We start from the raw sequence: 23,037 nt of genomic DNA, 5'->3' as shown, positions 1-23,037 counted from the left end.
TGCAGCGACCACATCTGCAGTAAGTGTTGGCTGCTCGAAGAGCTCCGGCTCAGAGTTGATGAGCTGGAGTCTGAGCTTCAAACACTGAGGCACATCCGGGAGGGGGAGACTTACCTGAACACTGTGTTTCAGGAGGCAGTCACACCTGTCAGAGTAAATAGTTTAAATCCTGCCAGTGGCCAGGGACAGCAGGGTGTGACTGCAAGTCAGGCAGGTAAAGGGAACCAGCAGTCAGGAACTCAGGAGCCTCAGCCCTTGACTCTGTCCAACAGGTATGAGGCACTTGCTCCCTGTGTGGATGGCGAACAGGGCTGTAGGAAGGATGAGTCAGCTGACCAAGGCACCATGGTTCAGCAGGCCATTCAAGGGGAGGGAGTAAATAGGCAAGTTGTAGTTGTAGGGGATTCTATTATCAGGGGGATAGATAGTATCCTTTGTGAGCAGGATAAAGAGTCCCGCATGGTATGTTGCCTGCCCGGTGCAGGGGTGCGGGACATCTCTGACCGGCTTGAAAGGATACTGGAGAGGGAGGGGGAGGATCCAGTTGTTGTGGTCCATGTCGGTACCAACAACATAGGCAAGTCTAGGAAAGAGGACCTGTTTCGAGATTATAAAGAGCTAGGATTCAAATTTAAAAACAGGTCCTCAAGGGTCATAATCTCCGGATTACTGCCTGAGCCACGTGCAAATTGGCATAGGGAGGCAAGAATAAGGGAAGTTAACACGTGGCTGAAAGAGTGGTGTGGGAATGAGGGGTTCCTTTTCATGGGACACTGGCATCAGTTTTGGGACAGGGGGGACCTATACCGTTGGGATGGTCTCCACCTGAACCGAGCTGGGACCAGTGTTCTGGCGAAAAGAGTAAATAGGGTGGTCAATAAGACTTTAAACTAAAGATTGGGGGGGAAGGGAAAGTCAGGGAACCAAGAGATGAAGTAATCAGCGGGGAGCGTAGCTGCTTAGGAATACAAAAAAACACGAACAGACAAAACACAAGAGTGGTTACGATTGTCCCCATCCCACAAAATATGACACAGTGTATGGAAAGGCTCAGTAAACCGAGGTCCACCACACTAAGAAAACAAAAAGGGACGGTCAATAGAGAATTAAAGGTGCTTTATTTAAATGCGCGCAGTGTACGGAACAAGGTAGATGAGCTTGTGACCCAGATTGTGACTGGCAGGTATGATGTGGTAGGCATCACAGAGACATGGTTGCAGGGGGTTCAGGACTGGCATTTAAACATCCAGGGATTCACAACCTATCGAAAAGACAGAGAGGTGGGCAGAGGGGGCGGGGTTGCCTTGTTAATTAGGAATGAAATTAAATCAATAGCACTCAACGACATAGGGTCAGATGATGTGGAGTCTGTGTGGGTAGAGTTGAGGAACCACAAAGGCAAAAAAACCATAATGGGAGTTATGTACAGGCCTCCTAACAGTGGTCAGGACCGGGGGCACAAAATGCACCACGAAATAGAAAGTGCATGTCAGAAAGGCAAGGACACAGTGATCATGGGGGACTTCAATATGCAGGTGGACTGGGTAAATAATGCTGCCAGTGGACCCAAGGAAAGGGAATTCATTGAATGTTTACAGGAGGGCTTTTTGGAACAGCTTGTGATGGAGCCCACGAGGGAACAGGCCATTCTGGACTTAGTGTTATGTAATGAGCCAGACTTGATTAAAGATCTTAAAGTAAGGAAGCACTTAGGAGGCAGTGATCATAATATGGTCGAATTCAATCTCTGATTTGAAAGAAAGAAGGTAGAATCAGATGTAAAGGTGTTACAGTTAAATCAAGGTAACTACAGGGGCATGACGGAGGAACTGACGAAAATCAACTGGGAGCAGAGCCTAGTGGGAAAGACAGTAGAACAGCAATGGCAGGAATTTCTGGGAGTAATTGAGGACACAGTACAGAGGTTCATCCCAAAGAAAAGAAAGGTTATCAGAGGGGGGATTAGGCAGCCATGGCTGACAAAGGAAGTTATGGAATGCATCAAAGCAAAAGAGAAAGCCTATAATGTGGCAAAGAGTAGTGGGAAGTCAGAAGATTGGGAAGACTACAAAAGCAAACAGAGGATAACAAAGAGAGAAATAAGGAAAGAGAGGATCAAATTTGAAGGTAGGCTAGCCAGTAACATTAGGAATGATAGTAAAAGTTTCTTTAAATACATTAAAAACAAACGGGAGGCAAAAGTTGACATTGGGCCGCTCCAAAATGACGCTGGTAATTTTGTGATGGGAGACAAGGAAATAGCTGAGGAATTGAATAAGTACTTTGCGTCAGTCTTCACAGTAGAAGACATGAGTAATATCCCAACAATTCCGGTGAGTCAGGGGGCAGAGTTGAATATGGTAGCCATCAAAAAGGAGAAAGTGCTAGAGAAATTAAGAGGTCTAAAAATTGGTAAATCCCCGGGCCCAGATGGGCTACATCCTAGAGTTCTAAAGGAGATAGCTGAAAAAATGGTGGAGGCGTTAGTTATGATCTTTCAAAAGTCACTGGAGTCAGGGAAAGTCCCAGAGGATTGGAAAATCGCTGTTGTAACCCCCCTGTTCAAGAAGGGAACAAGGAAATAGGTGGAAAATTATAGGCCAATTAGCCTAACCTCGGTTGTTGGCAAGATTCTAGAATCCATTGTTAAGGATGAGATTTCTAAATTCTTGGAAGTGCAGGGTTGGATTAGGACAAGTCAGCATGGATTTAGTAAGGGGAGGTCGTGCCTGACAAACCTGTTAGAGTTCTTTGAAGAGATAACAAATAGGTTAGACCAAGGAGAGCCAATGGATGTTATCTATCTTGACTTCCAAAAGGCCTTTGATAAGGTGCCTCACGAGAGACTGCTGAGTAAAAAAGGGCCCATGGTATTCGACGCAAGGTACTAACATGGATTGATGATTGGCTGTCAGGCAGAAGGCAGAGAGTTGGGATCAAAGGTTCTTTTTCGGAATGGCAACCGGTGACGAGTGGTGTCCCGCAGGGTTCAGTGTTGGGGCCACAGCTGTTCTCTTTATATATTAACGATCTAGATGACGGGACTGGGGGCATTCTGGCTAAGTTTGCCGATGATACAAAGATAGGTGGAGGGGCAGGTAGTATGGAGGAGGTGGGGAGGCTTCAGAAAGATTTAGACAGTTTAGGAGAGTGGTCCAAGAAATGGCTGATGAAATTCAACGTGGGCAAGTGCGAGGTCTTGCACTTTGGAAAAAGGAATAGAGGCATGGACTATTTTCTAAACGGTGACAAAATTCATAATGCTGAAGTGCAAAGGGACTTGGGAGTCCTAGTCCAGGATTCTCTAAAGGTAAACTTGCAGGTTGAGTCCGTAATTAAGAAAGCAAATGCAATGTTGTCATTCATCTCAAGAGGCTTGGAATATAAAAGCAGGGATGTACTTCTGAAGCTTTATAGAGCATTAGTTAGGCCCCATTTAGAATACTGTGAGCAATTTTGGGCCCCACACCTCAGGAAGGACATACTGGCACTGGAGCGGGTCCAACGGAGATTCACACGGATGATCCCAGGAATGGTAGGCCTAACATACGATGAACGCCTGAGGATCCTGGGATTATATTCATTGGAGTTTAGGAGGTTGAGGGGAGATCTAATAGAAACTTACAAGATAATGAATGGCTTAGATAGGGTGGATGTAGGGAAGTTGTTTCTATTAGCAGGGGAGACAAGGACCCGGGGGCACAGCCTTAGAATAAAAGGGAGTCACTTTAGAACAGAGATGAGGAGAAATTTCTTCAGCCAGAGAGTGGTGGGTCAGTGGAATTCATTGCCACAGAGGACGGTGGAGGCTGGGACGTTGAGTGTCTTTAAGACAGAAGTTGATAAATTCTTGATTTCTCAAGGAATTAAGGGCTATGGAGAGAGAGCGGGTAAATGGAGTTGAAATCAGCTATGATTGAATGGTGGAGTGGACTCGATGGGCCGAATGACCTTACTTCCACTCCTATGGCTTATGGTCTTATAGTCTCTATGCCTAATGGCTCCATTTGTATCTCTGTAGATCTAGCACACCTCAACAAAGCAGTCAAAAGATAAATTTATCTGCTGGAATCAGTACATGAGAACTTGGCCAAATTTGCCAAGAGCACCATCTTCACCAACCGTGACGCCAACAGCCATTATTACGCCCTTTGGATGGTACTGTTTCAACGGTCTGCCATTCAGCGTCCCATCAGCCCCTGAAATATTCTAAAGGACAATGTCCAATACACTGCGGGGAATTGACAGTTGTTATTTGCCATTTGGATGACATCTTGATCCATGAGTCAACAAAGCAGGACATGACAAGCAGATCAGGGATGTTTTACTCGCACTGCAAGAGGCTGGCTTGACATTCAATGAAAAATGTGAGTCTTCTAGGTCCATAATAAAATTCCTAGGGCACATCGTCCTCGTAATGGAATAAGTGCGGACTCTCAAAAACAAAAGCAATAAGGGATTTTCCAGTCATCCAGAAATGCAGCAGAGCTCCTGAGGTTTCTAGGAATGGTCAACCAACTAGGCCAATTCCTGCCTCACTTTAGCCCAGGAGAATTAACCCTTCAGGCATCTTTTATGACAGAACCAGGCATGTTACTGGAGAGAACAACAACATTGATTGTTTGAAGAAGTTTAAATGATGTTGCCAACCTCAGCCTATTACGATGCAGAACTTCCCATGATTGTGGCAGATGATGCATCTGCAATGGGACTACGAGTAGTGCTATTACAGGTCCAAAGTGATAGCAAATGAAGGCCTGTTTACTACGCTCCAGGTCATTAACTGAGAATGAGAAGCGCTGTTCTGTTATCGACGAGGAAGCCATTGCAGCAACTTGGGCCTGTGAGAAATTCTCTGACTGTGCTGGGCCTCCACTTTAAGATCACAAGCCAGTAGTGGCTTTATGATTTGGTCAGTGATATGAAACTGGAAGCTGCCCTGTATGCAATGGAGAGTGACCATACCATCTATGTGGATGGTTCATCCACCATATGCCACGAGATCCACCTGGACTTTAGGGTCTGGTGCAGCATATGGGTCAATCTCCCACAGCAACTACCCGGACTGGCCGTTGTTCTTTGCTTCAGTGTCGACCTTTACCTTTAGTTTTGTGGTGCTGCATGCAATGTTTAAGGTGGTGAAAATCTCACCTTTTCCATGGTGGTCTCAAAACTCTCACAGCAGTGTGTTGCAAGCTCAGTGGTTTGGTTGCTCTGACTGAACTCTAATTTATTTATCTTGTTCATGCTCCGAACCTTAAGGGAATAGCCAGCTACAATGTGGCTGGTGGCACAGGCAGGCTGGTTGTGGCTTAGTTCTCCGTGGAGAACTCCCCTGCTCCCAACACGGGACCCTTTCTGCACCCCCATCACTCCAGCTTCCACGTGGTCACCTAGTCTACAAATTCCACACACACATATACAAATTTCAAAGGGAGCTGATTTGTAAAAGAAGAATATTCATAATATGGGAGCATGGCCTTACTGTTGGTAAATCACATTGAGAAGATTGTTTTTCTCTTGTGGCATTCTCTGGTTCTATGAAACAGGATGCCAGAAGGTGATGTTGAAGTCATAGTTTAAGCACACTAATACTAATTGTGAAGGGAATAAGATACAGCATAAAACCTTCTTATGTCCTGCATTATAGCAGCCACAGGCTACGGAGGTGGATGGTATAGAATTTACATGGATTTAATGTGACCTGGTCTTCTCTGATTGGATTGAGGCAGAGTGAGAGTTTTACTGAGTTTACCTCTCCTGGTTTAGCTCAGTTGCCTATACAGCTGGTTCATGATGCAGAGCAAGGCCAATATTGCGGGTTCAATTCCTGTACCAACTGAGAATATTCATGACGGCCCTGCCCTCTCAACCTTGCCCCTCACCTGAGGTGTGGTGATCCTCAGGTTAAATCACCACCAGTCAGCTCTCCCCCTCAAAGGGGAAACAGTCTATGATGACTTTACTTTTCCTTGCCCCAAGAATAACAGCTGTTGTCACTGGGTGGAAAAATGTTCATTTCTCCAACACTGATATACGCCCATGTTTGTGATAGAGGAGGGCTTGCTCACACCCTTGGGCTATTTCAAATGCTCATTAATACTGCACAATTATGCTAAGTTGACCCAATTGCCCAATTGTATTTAAATTATTCAAAGTGTTTGTGTATCTTTCTATTAATAACAGCCTGAGGTCTATTTAAGAGGCAATAATGCCAAGCCTAAACTGTTATTGTAAATTAGCAGCTTTTGTTCCCTATTAGAGTGTGTGAACTGAACTTGTGCCTGAGTTCATGTTCTGGTTCAACAAATGTTCTCACGGTCCACTTGCTGCCACACAATCTTCTCTCAACTATTTACAGAAATAGCTTCAAAGCTGAGGCCAGCGTAAAAACTCTGTTGACTCCTTTCAAAATCTCAAAGGAGAATGAGTTGTTGATTCAATGGTCCTCATTTGCAGTCAATATTGAAATAATAATAAACTTTATATAATAACCTTTATTGTCACAAGTAGGCTTACATTAACACTGCAATGAAGTTACTGTGAAAAGCCCCTAGTCACCACATTCCGGCGCCTGTTCGGGAACACAGCGGGAGAATTCAGAATGTCCAAATCACCTAAACATTTATGTATTGTGAGCCAAATGATTTAAGTGTAGGTAACATTCAACATAACCCCTCCTTTTAACCTCTGACATCTTAGTAAAAAATACAAAGCAATTCAACTGACAAATGGAAGTATAGGTTAAGTATAGAGGTGGACTTAACCAACATTTGAGAAAAGTATGTGTTACATCTCTCTGTTTCTCGTTAGAAATGAGTTGTCACAGATTCTTCCTGTCAAGACTTTCTTGACCTCAGAACTGTTCTCATCAGCTGGTAAGCTTAAATACAAACTCTCTCAGCTCCAACCTTCATATTGTTTAATTTGCTGCACCTCAGGCTTGAAGAGGGTTTTCAGCTGAGATTGTGTGTAAATGCTTGTATGAGTGTCTGTGAGTGTTCATGTCAGCATGTGAACAGAAAACCCGTTGACTCCAGTTGGCATAATATGTTTCTTCGGACAGAAATGTCATCTGTTTTTTTGCCGGAATGCATCGTTAAATCACTGTCCCTTGCTCACACTAAAAGGCAAATGATCTGCCTATGCCAGTTAACAATTCACTCAATTCATGGTAATCGGGCAGAGTCAACATGTTTTTTTGAAAGACAAATCACGTTCAACCAATTTATTAGAGTTCTTTGAAGAAATACCATGTGCTGTGGATGAAGGGGAACTGATGGATTTACTGTACCTAGATTTCCAGAAGGTATTCGATAAGGTTCCTCATCAAAGGATATTGTGGAAAGTTTCCTCAGGGTCGTCTCCTCGGGCCAATCATCCTCAACTGCTTCATCAAGAATCTTCCCTCTATCATAAGGTCAGAACATTATACAATGTTTATACAATGTTCAGCATTGTTCCTGACTCCTCAGATACTGAAACAGTCCAAATGGAGCAAGACTGGGCAATATTCAGGATTGGGCTGATAAATGGAAAATAACATTTGTGCCACATAAGTGCCAGGCAATGGTTATTGCCAACAAGAGAGAATCTAACCATTGCTCCTACACATTCAAAAACATCACCATCGCTGAATCCCCTCCCGATTATCAACATCTTGGGGCTACTAACAAACTGAACTAGACTAGCCATATAAATACTGTGGCTACAAGAGCAGGTCAGAGACTAGTACTCCTGTGGAGAGTAACTCACTACCTGAATCCTCAAAACCCGTTCACCATCTACAAGGTACATGTCAGGAGTGCGATAGAATGCTGTCTACCTGCCTGGATGAGTGCAGCTCCAAAAATACTCAAGAAGCGTGACACTATCCAGGGGAAACCTGCTTGATTGGCAGCCCATTCAGCACATTAAACATTCACTCCATCCTCACACCGGCGCACAGTGGTATCAGTGTGTACCATCAGTGATATTATAATAAATGTAAAGAACTGTAAGGGTTAATGTAATGTCTAAATCAACCACTAGAGGGAGCTAGATGTACAACTGTCCATGGCATCGATGCTAAGCCTTGTGGGTGAGAGGTTGAGGAGAAGGTTAGAGGACAGACTGAAGGAAAGATAGTGTGAGTGAGAGCAGGTCATAGTTAATGTAATAGTGTAGAGATTAGTTGTAGTTGAGTGTAGATTATATGTTTATTATCAACTGTGTATTATATAGGAGTAAGCGTCAAATCCAATTAAGTAGTGTTAATAAATCTATAGCTTTGTTCAAGTTAAAAGCTATTTGTGGTCTTTGTGAACACTACGCCAACCATCCTAGAATTAACAACACAAAGAACATCACACCATCTACAACATACACTGCAGCAATTCACCTCAACAGCACCCCCGAACCTGTGATATCTACCACCTAGAAGGATAAGGGCAGAAGATAGCTGGGAACATCACCAGCTGCAAGTTCCCCTCCAAGTCACTCACTATCCAGACTTGGAAATATATAATCGTTCCTTCACCGTTGCTGGATCCAAATTCTGGAACTCCCTTGCTACCAGCACCGTGGGTGTACCGAGACCAGTGGACTGCAGCGGTTCAAGAGGCAATGAACAATAAATGCTGGTCTTGTGCGCAATGCTAACATCAAATGAAAGGATTTTAAAAATTCTCTTTTTCGGGACTGGAGATTTGTTTCCTGATTTGATCAGTCCAGAGTTGTATGTTCAGTTAGAATTCCAGCATATTTCCTTATACTCCCAATTACCACTTGTTCTGTGCTTGACTGGAGACTAAAGGCCCTCCTGTTCCCGCCTTTTTTTGTCTGAGATGAGATGAGAACATGTTGTGAGTGACGTGGTAACCCCCATTTAATGTTTATTGTGGAATGTAGATATTGATGTCTCATTACTGCAACTCTGCAACTACCACATTGACGCTACTTAATCTTTTAAACACTATAAAAACACCTCGCCTTTATATAGCGCCTTTTAACATTGTAAAATGTCCAAGACTTGATTTTTTGATTTGGTTTGATTTATTGTCACATGTACCGAAGTACAGTGGCAAGTACCTTTACAGGAGCAGCCCTTTGGATATCGGCGGCAGCGGTGCGCAGGGCCCTTCTGGGAGGTGAGTAGTGAATTTAAAAACTCTTACCTTTACAGGAGCAGCCCTTTGGATTTCGGCGGCAGTGGTGCGCAGGGGCCTTAGAAGATAGAACATAGAACAATACAGCGCAGTACAGGCCCTTCGGCCCACGATGTTGCACCGAAACAAAAGCCATCCAACCTACACTATGCCATTATCATCCATATGTTTATCCAATAAACTTTTAAATGCCCTCAATGTTGGCGAGTTCACCACTGTAGCAGGTAGGGCATTCCACGGCCTCACTACTCTTTGCGTAAAGAACCTACCTCTGACCTCTGTCCTATATCTATTACCCCTCAGTTTAAAGTTATGTCCCCTCGTGCCAGCCATATCCATCCGCGGGAGAAGGCTCTCACTGTCCACCCTATCCAACCCCCTGATCATTTTGTATGCCTCTATTAAGTCTCCTCTTAACCTTCTTCTCTCCAACGAAAACAACCTCAAGTCCATCAGCCTTTCCTCATAAGATTTTCCCTCCATACCAGGCAACATCCTGGTAAATCTCCTCTGCACCCGCTCCAAAGCCTCCACGTCCTTCCTATAATGCGGTGACCAGAACTGTACGCAATACTCCAAATGCGGCCGTACCAGAGTTCTGTACAGCTGCAACATGACCTCCCGACTCCGGAACTCAATCCCTCAACCAATAAAGGCCAACACTCCATAGGCCTTCTTCACAACCCTATCAACCTGGGTGGCAACTTTCAGGGATCTATGTACATGGACACCTAGATCCCTCTGCTCATCCACACTTTCAAGAACTTTACCATTAGCCAAATATTCCGCATTCCTGTTATTCCTTCCAAAGTGAATCACCTCACACTTCTCTACATTAAACTCCATTTGCCACCTCTCGGCCCAGCTCTGCAGCTTATCTATATCCCTCTGTAATCTGCTACATCCTTCCACACTATCGACAACACCACCGACTTTAGTATCGTCTGCAAATTTACTCACCCACCCTTCTGCGCCTTCCTCTAGGTCATTGATAAAAATGACAAACAGCAACGGCCCCAGAACAGATCCTTGTGGTACTCCACTTGTGACTGTACTCCATTCTGAACATTTCCCATCAACCACCACCCTCTGTCTTCTTTCAGCTAGCCAATTTCTGATCCACATCTCTAAATCACCCTCAATCCCCAGCCTCCGTATTTTTTGCAATAGCCTACCGTGGGGAACCTTATCAAACGCTTTGCTGAAATCCATATACACCACATCAACTGCTCTACCCTCGTCTACCTGTTCAGTCACCTTCTCAAAGAACTCAATAAGGTTTGTGAGGCATGACCTACCCTTCACAAAGCCATGCTGACTATCCCTGATCATATTATTCCTATCTAGATGATTATAAATCTTGTCTATAGAACATATAAATCTTGTCTATAGAACGCCTTCTGGGAGGTGAGTAGTGAATTTTAAAACTCTTACCTTTACAGGAGCAGCCCTTTGGATTTCGGCGGCAGCGGTGCGCAGGGGCCTTCTGGGAGGTGAGTAGTGAATTTAAAAACTCTTACCTTTACAGGAGCAGCCCTTTGGATTTCGGCGGCAGCGGTGCGCAGGGGCCTTCTGGGAGGTGAGTAGTGAATTTAAAAACTCTTACCTTTACAGGAGCAGCCCTTTGGATTTCGGCGGCAGCGGTGCGCAGGGGCCTTCTGGGAGGTGAGTAGTGAATTTAAAAACCCTTACCTGGTCCCGTGTCTGTTTTTTTCTGTTTTATTTGTTTTTATATAAGGCGGGAACCGGAAGTTCGACCCGCGGACCTCTGGGAAGTCCCCCCCCCCCCCAGCCAATAAATTCTGGTGGAGAGGAAACCCAAGGCACTACACGTGTAGTGTCACCCACCGTCCTCCTCCTCTAACCTAATAATAAGACCCATTGGTGTGAGGTAAGTGCCATATTATATTATTATATTATTAGCATTGTGCAGGTCAAGGTTCAGAGGTGGAGGAGCAGTCTCTGTCAGCAAGAGAACCTGAGAACATCTGAGACACTCAGAAGGTAAGTAAGTGATTTTTACTTATTTTTACTTTTATACCTTTTTTCAAATTGTGTGTGTCGGGGGGAAACTGAAGTGACATCACAGAAAAGCTGTGGCTAGTATTTGGTAACTAATTAAACATAATAACTTAATTATAATTTAGAGGGATATCTAAGCCAGAGATCAGAGAGTACTATAGTTAGCTATCGCATTTCTATTAGAAATCTAGTGCTAGGAAACAGATAGTTGACAGTAACTTTGAAATTTAAAAAAAAATATTTTAAAAAAAAAAAGACAAATTTTAATTTTAATTTTAATTAATTGACGCAATGTCAGTTAGAGGGGTGCTGTACTCTGACTGTGAGATGTGGCAGGTCCGGGAGGCTTCCAGCGTCCCGGATGGCTTCATCTGCAGAAAGTGCACCCAACTGGAGCTCCTCACAGACCGCATGGTTCGGTTGGAGCAGCAATTGGATGCACTTAGGAGCATGCAGGTGGCGGAAAGCATCATAGATCACAGTTATGTAAATATGGTCACACCCAAGGTGCAGGCAGAGAAATGGGTGACCACCAGAAAGGGCAGGCAGTCAGTGCAGGAATCCCCTGTGGTTGTCCCCCTCTCGAACAGATATACCCCTTTGGATACTGTCGGGGGGGATAGCCTATCAGGGGAAAACAGCAGCAGCCAGAACAGTGGCACCACGGCTGGCTCTGATGTTCAGAATGGAGGGTCAAAGCGCAGAAGAGTAATAGTAATAGGGGACTCTATAGTCAGGGGCACAGATAGGCGCTTCTGTGGATGTGAAAGAGACTCCAGGATGGTATGTTGCCTCCCTGGTGCCAGGGTCCAGGATGTCTCCGAACGGGTAGAGGGCATCCTGAAGGGGGAGGGCAAACAGGCAGAGGTCGTTGTACATATTGGTACTAACGACATAGGCAGGAAGGGGCATGAGGTCCTGCAGCAGGAGTTCAGGGAGCTAGGCAGAAAGTTAAAAGACAGGACCTCGAGGGTTGTAATCTCGGGATTACTCCCTGTGCCACGTGCCAGTGAGGCTAGAAATAGGAAGATAGAGCAGCTAAACACGTGGCTAAACAGCTGGTGTAGGAGGGAGGGTTTCCATTATCTGGACCACTGGGAGCTCTTCCGGGGCAGGTGTGACCTGTATAAGAAGGACGGGTTGCATCTAAACCGGAGAGGCATAAATATCCTGGCCGCGAGGTTTGCTAGTGTCACACGGGAGGGTTTAAACTAGTATGGCAGGGGGGTGGGCACGGGAGCAATAGGTCAGAAGGTGAGAGCATTGAGGGAGAACTAGGGAATAGGGACAGTGTGGCTCTGAGGCAGAGCAGACAGGGAGAAGTTGCTGAACACAGCGGGTCTGGTGGCCTGAAGTGCATATGTTTTAATGCAAGGAGCATTACGGGTAAGGCAGATGAACTTAGAGCTTGGATTAGTACTTGGAACTATGATGTTGTTGCCATTACAGAGACCTGGTTGAGGGAAGGGCAGGATTGGCAGCTAAACGTTCCAGGATTTAGATGTTTCAGGCGGGATAGAGGGGGATGTAAAAGGGGAGGTGGAGTTGCGCTACTTGTTCGGGAGAATATCACAGCTGTACTGCGAGAGGACACCTCAGAGGGCAGTGAGGCTATATGGGTAGAGATCAGGAATAAGAAGGGTGCAGTCACAATGTTGGGGGTATACTACAGGCCTCCCAACAGCCAGCGGGAGATAGAGGAGCAGATAGGTAGACAGATTTTGGAAAAGAGTAAAAACAACAGGGTTGTGGTGATGGGAGACTTCAACTTCCCCAATATTGACTGGGACTCACTTAGTGCCAGGGGCTTAGACGGGGCGGAGTTTGTAAGGAGCATCCAGGAGGGCTTCTTAAAACAATATGTAGACAGTCCAACTAGGGAAGGGGCGGTACTGGACCTGGTATTGGGGAATGAGCCCGGCCAGGTGGTAGATGTTTCAGTAGGGGAGCATTTCGGTAACAGTGACCACAATTCAGTAAGTTTTAAAGTACTGGTGGACAAGGATAAGAGTGGTCCGAGGATGAATGTGCTAAATTGGGGGAAGGCTAATTATAACAATATTAGGCGGGAACTGAAGAACATAGATTGGGGGCGGATGTTTGAGGGCAAATCAACACCTGACATGTGGGAGGCTTTCAAGTGTCAGTTGAAAGGAATACAGGACCGGCATGTTCCTGTGAGGAAGAAAGATAAATACGGCAATTTTTGGGAACCTTGGATGACGAGTGATATTGTAGGCCTCGTCAAAAAGAAAAAGGAGGCATTTGTCAGGGCTAAAAGGCTGGGAACAGACGAAGCCTGCATGGAATATAAGGAAAGTAGGAAGGAACTTAAGCAAGGAGTCAGGAGGGCAAGAAGGGGTCACGAAAAGTCATTGGCAAATAGGGTTAAGGAAAATCCCAAGGCTTTTTACACGTACATAAAAAGCAAGAGGGTAGCCAGGGAAAGGGTTGGCCCACTGAAGGATAGGCAAGGGAATCTATGTGTGGAGCCAGAGGAAATGGGCGAGGTACTAAATGACTACTTTGCCTCAGTATTCACCAAAGAGAAGGAATTGGTAGATGTTGAGTCTGGAGAAGGAGGTGTAGATAGCCTGGGTCACATTGTGATCTAAAAAGACGAGGTGTTGGGTGTCTTAAAAAATATTAAGGTAGATAAGTCCCCAGGGCCTGATGGGATCTACCCCAGAATACTGAAGGAGGCTGGAGAGGAAATTGCTGAGGCCTTGACAGAAATCTTTGGATCCTCGCTGTCTTCAGGGGATGTCCCGGAGGACTGGAGAATAGCCAATGTTGTTCCTCTGTTTAAGAAGGGTAGCAAGGATAATCCCGGGAACTACAGGCCGGTGAGCCTTACTTCAGTGGTAGGGAAATTACTGGAGAGAATTCTTAGAGACAGGATCTACTCCCATTTGGAAGCAAATGGACGTATTAGTGAGAGGCAGCATGGTTTTGTGAAGGGGAGGTCGTGTCTCACTAACTTGATAGAGTTTTTCGAGGAGGTCACTAAGATGATTGATGCAGGTAGGGCAGTAGATGTTGTCTATATGGACTTCAGTAAGGCCTTTGACAAGGTCCCTCATGGTAGACTATTACAAAAGGTGAAGTCACACGGGATCAGGGGTGAGCTGGCAAGGTGGATACAGAACTGGCTAGGCCATAGAAGGCAGAGAGTAGCAATGGAGGGATGCTTTTCTAATTGGAGGGCTGTGACCAGTGGTGTTCCACAGGGATCAGTGCTGGGACCTTTGCTCTTTGTAGTATATATAAATGATTTGGAGGAAAATGTAACTAGTCTGATTAGTAAGTTTGCAGACGACACAAAGGTTGGTGGAATTGCGGATAGCGATGAGGACTGTCGGAGGATACAGCAGGATTTAGATTGTCTGGAGACTTGGGCGGAGAGATGGCAGATGGAGTTTAATCCGGACAAATGTGAGGTAATGCATTTTGGAAGGTCTAATGCAGGTAGGGAATATACAGTGAATGGTAGAACCCTCAAGAGTATTGAAAGTCAAAGAGATCAAGGAGTACAGGTCCACAGGTCATTGAAAGGGGCAACACAGGTGGAGAAGGTAGTCAAGAAGGCATACGGCATGCTTGCCTTCATTGGCCGGGGCATTGAGTATAAGAATTGGCAAGTCATGTTGCAGCTGTATAGAACCTTAGTTAGGCCACACTTGGAGTATAGTGTTCAATTCTGGTCGCCACACTACCAGAAGGATGTGGAGGCTTTAGAGAGGGTGCAGAAGAGATTTACCAGAATGTTGCCTGGTATGGAGGGCATTAGCTATGAGGAGCGGTTGAATAAACTCGGTTTGTTCTCACTGGAACGAAGGAGGTTGAGGGGAAACCTGATAGAGGTATACAAAATTATGAGGGGCATAGACAGAGTGGATAGTCAGAGGCTTTCCCCCAGGGTAGAGGGGTCAATTACTAGGGGGCATAGGTTTAAGGTGAGAGGGGCAAGGTTTAGAGTAGATGTACGAGGCAAGTTTTTTACGCAGAGGGTAGTGGGTGCCTGGAACTCGCTACCGGAGGAGGTAGTGGAAGCAGGGACGATAGGGACATTTAACGGGCATCTTGACAAATATATGAATAGGATGGGAATAGAAGGATACGGACCCAGGAAGTGTAGAAGATTGTAGTTTAGTCGGGCAGCATGGTCGGCACGGGCTTGGAGGGCCGAAGGGCCTGTTCCTGTGCTGTACATTTCTTTGTTCTTTGTTCTATTCTTTTGCTGCCGAGTGAAGGTATACAGACAAAAGAATAATTGACAGAGTACATTGACAAATGGTGCATCGACAAACAGTGATTGGTTACAGTGCGGAACAAGGGGCCAAACGAAGCAAATAAATGAACAAGAGCAGTATAGGGCATCATGAGTAGTGTTCTTACAGGGAACAGATCAGTCCAAGGGGGAGTCGTTGAGGAGCCTTGTAGCTGTGGGGAAGAAGCTGTCCCTATGTCTGGATGTGCGGGTCTTCAGACTTCTGTACCTTTTACCTGATGGAAGAGCCTGGAAGAAGGCAATGCCTGGGTGGGAGGGGTCTCTGATAATGCTGTCTGCCTTCCTGAGGCAGCGGGAGGTGTATACAGAATCAATGTGGGGGTGGCAAGCTTGTGTGATGCGTTGGGCTGAGTTCACCACTTTCTGCAGTTTCTTGCGATCTTGGCCTGTGATGCAGCCGGATAGGATGCTCTCTATCACCATCTGTAGAAGTTGGTGAGAGTCGATGCAGACATGGCAAATTTCTTTAGCTTCCTCATGGAAGTCTGGCAATACCTGATTTAAGAAACATGAGAGGATACAGGGAAAGATCCCACGAAGGGTTAACAGCAGCTGCAAAGAGCAGGATTATAAAATGCAGATTCTTTCTCCCAAACAGGCTTAGCAAACACAGGATTTTTGTATGTAGCTAAAAACAATGGCTCACACCTTCATTGAAAATAACTATCTTAGTGAGCATCTGGAAAAGCATGGATGAGGGTTTGAGTTGAGTGAGGTGATAAATGTAAACCTTCCAAGTTATAACCAAGTGGGTTTTTAGCATTACGCTAAAAGCAATGATTCACACCATCATTGAAGTAAAATCAGAAGCTGGAAAAGAATGACTAGGGGGGCAAGTATATAGGTGTGAAGCTCCGCAGAAAGTAGGTAAATTAAAGAAAACTGGAGACAATCAGTCTACGAGAAACATAATTTAAAGCCAAAATCAAAGTTAAAATTGTGAGCTGGGGACACAATTGGAAAATAAAACTATAGAAATGACAGGAATTAAAAGTAACACCTCTTGAAGTCAAAGCATTTTTGAACATCACAAAGGACAATGTAATCAGATCTGAGGGCTGAGGCCATGCCAAAATGAATACTTAGTAGTGTTAGAAAAATTCAGATTAAAGGTACCTTTTACAATCCAAGTGAAATAAAAGTTACTTTACAATAAAGTAATAAAAACGTAATAAGTGTTAGAAAAATATATAAACCCGAAGAAAGTGGACAGCCAGCAGAGCCAGCTCTCACAGCTCGGTATATGGGAAAGATAGGACACAGCAACCGAGCTCACCAGCGAATACATCTAAAGAAGACCAGATTTTAAAAAGAAGATTGATTGTCAAGTTGGGCCTGAAGGTCCCTTCAACCAACCAGAAGGATCCAGAAACAAGATCTTTTTACTTTTCTGTAAAGACAGTGATTGCATCTTTTAAAAGAAAAAATATATAATAATAAAATAACTTAAAAGTTTTAACCTGAAACAGTGGTTATTAGTCTACTTTACTTACTTAGCAACGCAGGACCCAGGATATCAATGCTACTAAGGGGTAAGTAGGTAAAATTCTTCTGTGAACGTATGGGTTATACTAGGGGATAACTTGAAAACATAGTTTGATCTGAATAGCACCCACTGAAGCCTGCATAGGAGTTGGGGAGTGAGAATCCCTGTTCACTATTTAGAATATCAACCCTTTTTGGTATAGGGGGAATTCTAAGAATAGTGGTGAGTTTTTAATTGGGAATGCCTCGCTTTTGCCCAGGTTAAGTTTGTAGCCCGAGAAGGTTCCAAACTCTTTCAGTATTTGCAGTATTGCCTTCAGTCCCTCCTGTGGCTTCGAGACATAGAGGAGCAGGTCATCTGCATAGAGTGAGATTCTGTGCTCTCTATCTCCTCGCCGGATTCCCTCCCAGCTTTTTGCGTCCCGCAGGGCTATCGCCAGGGGTTCGATGGTCAGTGCGAACAAGAGTGGGGACAGGGGGCAGCCCTGTCTTGTTCCTCTCTGCAGCTGGAAGTATTCAGAGCTGGTGGTGTTAGTTTGGACGCTCGCTTTGGGAGCATTGTACCGGAGCCTCACCCAGGCGGTGAACCCCGCTCCTCTCCCAGACCGTTCCAGTACCTCGAGGAGGTATTTCCATTCGACTCTGTCGAAGGTTTTTTCTGCATCCTGGGAGACGATCACCTCATTATTACGTTCAGCAGCCGCCTGATGTTCGCTGTGAGCTGCCTACCCTTGACAAAAGCCAGTTGGGTCCTCTGCGACCACCTCTGGTACACAGCCCTCCAGCCTTTTGGCCAGGGCCTTTGCGAGTATTTTCGCATCCACGTTCAGCAGTGAAATGGGTCTGTATGATCCGCATTCCGTCAGGTCTTTATCTTTTTTGAGTATCAGTGAAATTGTGGCCTGCGCTAGCGTTGGGGGCAGGGTGCCCCTTGCCAGTGAGTCCGCGAACATGTCCCTTAGGTGTGGGGCCAGGACTGGTGCAAACTTTTTGCATAAGTCCGCCGGGAACCCATCGGGTCCCGGTGCCTTCCCCGCCTGCTTGGAGCTGATGCTCTCCATGATTTCTCCCAGGTCTATTGGTGCTTCCAGCTCCGCCCGTTTGTCTTCCCCCACAACTGGTAGTTCTAGTCTGTCTAGGAACAGTTTCATCCTCGCGTCCCCGTTGGGGGGCTCGGAGGTGTACAGTCCCCGGTAGAAGGTCTCAAATGCCCGATTGACCTCCTTTGGTTCTGTTACCAGTCTGCCTCTGCTATCCTTTACCTGCGCTATTTCCCTTGTGGCTGCCTGCTTTCTCAGCTGGTGAGCCAATAGGCAGCCACCCTTGTCTCCGTGTTCGTAGAAGGTCCCCCATGTCTGACGGAGTTGGTACACTGCTTTCCTAGTGGATAGCAGGTTAAAGTCCATTTGCAGCTTTTTCCTCTCCGCCAGCAGCCCTATGGTCGAGGCCTCGGAGTATTTTCTGTCGCCTTCCAGGATGGAGTCCACCAGTTGTTGCCTGGCCACCCTCTCTTCCCTATCTCTGTGTGGTATTATCAGGTATTACGGTACCTGAGAGGCTGAAGTACCATTGGTTAAACCTAGGGGTTTTACCATTGGCTGTAGAGTATGGTAGCTCCGCCCCGATAGGCAGGGTATAAGAACTCGTACCGTCCCAGCAGCCCTCATTCTGTACCTGAGCTGCTGGGGAATACTTCTAGCTTATTAAAGCCTTCAGTTGTATTACAACCTCATTTTAGTAGTTATTGATCGTGCATCAATTTAATAAGCTAGATTTAAGTAGAAAGGATGACCTCCGAATCAAGCCGGAGTGTCTGCAACTCAGTCCCCATGCGGTGAACTCAGCGGCGATCTTTAAGCACTGGCTGGCGTGTTTTAAAGGCTATCTGGATACGGCTGAAGGCACACCCTCGGGGGAGCAGAAACTGCATGTCCTGCACTCAAGGGTAAGTCCAGAGATCTACACCCTCATCGAGGAGGCGGAAGACTTTGATGCAGCAATCGAACTTTTAAAAGGACACTATATTCGCCCAGTAAACCAGGTCCACGCTCGTCACCAGCTTGCAACAAGACGACAAACCCCCAGGGAATCGTTGGAGGAATTCTACCACGCTACTGGTGCTGGGCAGAAGCTGTGGCTGCCCGCAAGTTTCGCGAGCACACGGAACTTCTAGTCCGGGACGCCTTTGTAGCAGGTATGAGCTCTTCACTAATCCGCCAGCGTCTTTTAGAAAAAGACACCCTGGGACTTAGGGAGGCACGGGCCCTGGCAGGGTCCATGGATGTGGCCTCCAGGAAAGCACGAGCCTACGTGCCCGACCGCGTGGCGGCCCCTTGGGCAGTGTGGAATCCCGCAGCGGCCGACCCAGAGACCTTCCCCATTTCCCCACAGGCCTGCGCAGTAAGGTGGCCTGCCAACCCCGATGGGCCCCGCTGTTTCTTTTGTGGGTAGGAAAAGCACCCCCGTCAGCGCTGCCCAGCCCACACATCCATCTGCAAGGGATGCGGCAAAAAGGGCCATTTTGTGGGAGTCTGCCAGGCACGAGCGGTGGACGTGGTCTCCAGCGGCGACTCCGGACCGCCACAGCGAACTTCTCCACGGGCCCCGTGCGGCCAGCGGTCGCCGCCACCCCCATATCCAAGGGCCACGTGCGGACCCCGGGCGCCGCCATCTTGTCCCTTGGACACCACGCTGGAAGGATGGGCGCCCCCATTTTGTGCACCCCTGGCCACCATGTGCGACCAATGGGAGACGCCATCTTGGATGGGGCCCCAGGACCCCAGCTCGGCTGACCACGCACTGCCTCAACAAAATCCACAACTACTGCATCTGGTCTCGGTGACTCTGGACCAAACTCGACCTCGAACACTCTCAACAGCTCAACAGCAACGACGGCTATCTTCATCAACAGCCACGCGACGTCCTGCCTGATCGACTCTGGGATCACAGAGAGCTTTATACACACCGATACGGTAAGGCGCTGTTCCCTCCTTATCCACCCTGTTAATCAAAGAATCTCACTGGCCTCCGGTTCCCACTCAGTGGACATAAAGGGGTTTTGTGTAGCAAACCTCACAGTCCAGGGAAGGGAGTTCAAAAATTTCCGCATCTATGTCCTTCCCCACCTCTGCACGGCTACACTCCTGGGTTTAGACTTTCAGTGTAACCTGCAAAGTCTGACCTTCCAATTTGGTGGCCCGTCCCCCCACTTACTGTCTGCGGCCTCGCGACCCTTAAGGTCGACCCGCCTTCCCTGTTTGCGAACCTCACCCCGAATTGCAAACCCGTCGCCACCAGGAGCAGACGGGACAGTGCCCAGGACTGATCTTTATTAGGTCAGAGGTTCAAAGGCTGCTGAGGGAAGGAGTCATTGAAGCCAGTAACAGCCCCGTTAGGGGGCCGTACAAAATGGCCGCGGTCACCGCTCTCACCATGAGGTCGGGCTCCGGGGTTTCCTCTTGTCCAGGGGGCACCCACCATGGCCGCCAGCTGTGTGTACGCCACATGGCTGCGCCTCTGCACTCCAGGGTCTCCCTTCGTCCTGAAGCCCTCCCAAGTGGCTGTTTGTGGCACCATCTTGGTTCCTCGCCCTGCTCCATGCCCGCCGAGGCCTGTGTTCGTGCTGCTTATCTACCTCACACTTCCCTTTGCTTCTCTTTTATTCTGCGCTCTCCCACCGACTCCCCCCCCTTAGTCCCTGTTCCTCTGCCCCCCCCCCCCCGTGTTCTTCCCCCCTTCTGCCCTGCCCCCCCCCTTCACTTTGTGCCAGGCGCTCCATCTCCCCTGAGAGGTGCGCCGCGGCCCTCCTTTCTTCCTGCCCTCCCGTGTTAGCCCTCCTCGCTAGCACGGTTGCCCCCCTCCCAGCACTTGCCCTGCTCTGGTCCTGTTTTACCTTCCTTTTGCTAGCCCTTGTCTCGCCCTCCTGTCCGCCTTTTTCACCCTCATTCACCTTGCTTCGCTCCCCCCCATTGCATTGAGAGGTGGAACGAGCCCGGGAACGAATCAGCACAGTCCCGCACAGTGCACCAAGCACATGCGTACAGTTCATGATCGTATTGTCTCTGTTTGCGGTCTGCCAGCTGCTCTTTGTTCCGATTCTTCCTTTCTTTTCCATCCCCGTCGTTATCATGATGGCCATTGTGGCTGTCCCTCCCCCAGTTTGTTCGCTCTAACAAACTCCTCTGCTGCCGCTGGGGTGTTAAAAACAGCTCCTTCCCCTCAAATGTTACCCAGAGTTTGGCCGGGAATAACATCCCAAATTTCACATTACTTTTGTAGAGTGCTGATTGGCCCTGTTGAATTCAGCCCTTCTTTTGGCCAGGTCTGCCCCAATGTCCTGGTCCACCCTTATGGTCTTCCCTTCCCACGTGCTCGATTTCGTCTGCCGGGCCCACTTTAGGATTTTTTCCCTGTCTTGGAACCTGTGCAGCTTCACGATAATCGCTCTGGGCTGCTCCCGGCTTTGGGCCTGGGTCGGAGTGACCTGTGCGCACTGTCGATTTCTGGGGGGTTTGGAAACTTCTCCCTTCCCACTAGCTTGCCCAGCATTTGGGTGACGCAGCCTGTTGGATCTCTGCCCTCCATCCCCTCTGGCAGACCCACTATTTTAACATTCTGCGGTCTGGACCTATTTTCCTGGTCCTCCACTTTCCCTCTTAGGCTCCCCTGGGTCGTTACCAGCCTTTTCACCTCGGTTTCCTGAGTTACCATCCTGTCGCTCTGGTCCGAGGCGGCCGTCTCCAACTCCTGAATAGTTTTCTCCTGCACCTCCACCTTCCTTTCCAGGCCGTTGATGGCTCGCTGCATTTTTTCTGTTGTCTCCACCAGCATCTCCTTCATCATTGTGTGGAGCTCCGTCCTGAGTGCCTCCCTCATGGCGTTTATCTCCGTTTTTATCCCGTCCTTTATGGCGTTTATTTCAGTTTTCAGCACGTTTCTCCATTCCTCCCCCTGTGCGCGGGGGGCGGGGGGGGGGGGGGGGGGGGGTGGTCGCCGCATCCGGTTCCTGCTCCGCTGCTCGGCTCGGCAGCTTTTCCACTTCCTGATTCGCCTGAACCTCCGCCTCGCCCCGTGGGGTCGTCTGCCTGCCCGGCCGCAGCTCCTGCTTTTTTCCTTCGCCTTCGCTGCTGCTCCTTCTTACATCTCGCCGTCCCCCCAATTTATTATTTGGAGGCATATTTCTGTCTGTTCCTTTCTCTTTTTTTTCCTGGGTTTTGGTGCGAAAAAGAAATTCTTTTTGGAGTTTTAAAAAATATCTTTTTAAAAACGATTTTTTTAAAACAAAAAGGGATTTTTCTTTTTGAAAGTTTTTTTTTCCCTTTAAAAAAGTTTTTTTTCGAAAAAAAAATTTTTTTTTTGCAGGGGAGGAACAAGGAAGGTTGAATTAAAAAGTTCTTATTTTGTTCTTGTGATCCTCTCCGTGCTCCGACTTTCAGGGGCCGTTTCTGAGCGATCCCCACTCCTCCTCCACCTGCAGCTCACCGGGACCAGGCCCTCCTTGTTTTTTCTATCCCTCTCCAGCTCCGTGGATCGGAGCTTTGGCGCTTGGGCAGGGCCGAATTCGCGGGGCCTAAAGAATTTTTTTTTTCTTAAAATTCCCAGGGAATCCCCCCCCCCCCCCCCCCCCCCCCCCCCCCAAAAAAAGCCGTGATTTTGTGGCTGTGCGGGAGCGTCTTTGCTGCGGCTGCTCCGTTCGCGATCGCCACCCCTTTACAACCTTTTTTAATCATTTATTTTAATGGAGCGAGGCAACAGATTGTTAATGTTAAAGATTGTTTTCCTCGCAGGAACTGCTACTTATCTTTGACACAGCCACAGATTGTGCTAGAGTCTGGAATCACACCCTTTGTCAAACAGGCTGCTTGCTGTAAGGCCCTAATATACATTTGGTAGCACAGCGATTAGCACTGTTGCTTCACAGTGTCAGGGACCTGGGTTCGATTCCCGGCTTGGGTCACTGTCTGTGTGGAGTCTGCACGTTCTCCCTGTGTCTGCGTGGGTTTCCTCCGGGTGCTCCAGTTTCCTCCCACAAGTCCGAAAGACGGGCTGTTAGGTAATTTGGACATTCTGAATTCTCCCTCAGTGTACCCGAAC

General features: G+C 47.4%; 1 long non-coding RNA gene across 1 annotated transcript in view; it reads right to left on the bottom strand.

Annotated features, from left to right (window-relative positions):
• Positions 1-23,037, bottom strand: part of LOC140386049 (uncharacterized) — an 87,346-nt gene that overhangs the window by 2,869 nt on the left and 61,440 nt on the right. The window contains exon 2 of the long non-coding RNA XR_011933560.1: positions 7,295-7,410. This is a non-coding gene — a long non-coding RNA (uncharacterized lncRNA). The remainder of the gene's footprint in view (positions 1-7,294; positions 7,411-23,037) is intronic.

This window comes from Scyliorhinus torazame, chromosome 11 (assembly GCF_047496885.1).
Source record: "Scyliorhinus torazame isolate Kashiwa2021f chromosome 11, sScyTor2.1, whole genome shotgun sequence".
NCBI classification, from domain to species: Eukaryota; Metazoa; Chordata; class Chondrichthyes; order Carcharhiniformes; family Scyliorhinidae; genus Scyliorhinus; species Scyliorhinus torazame.
The sequence above is the reverse complement of the archived record's forward strand: the minus strand, read 5'-3'. Positions and strand labels throughout refer to the sequence as shown.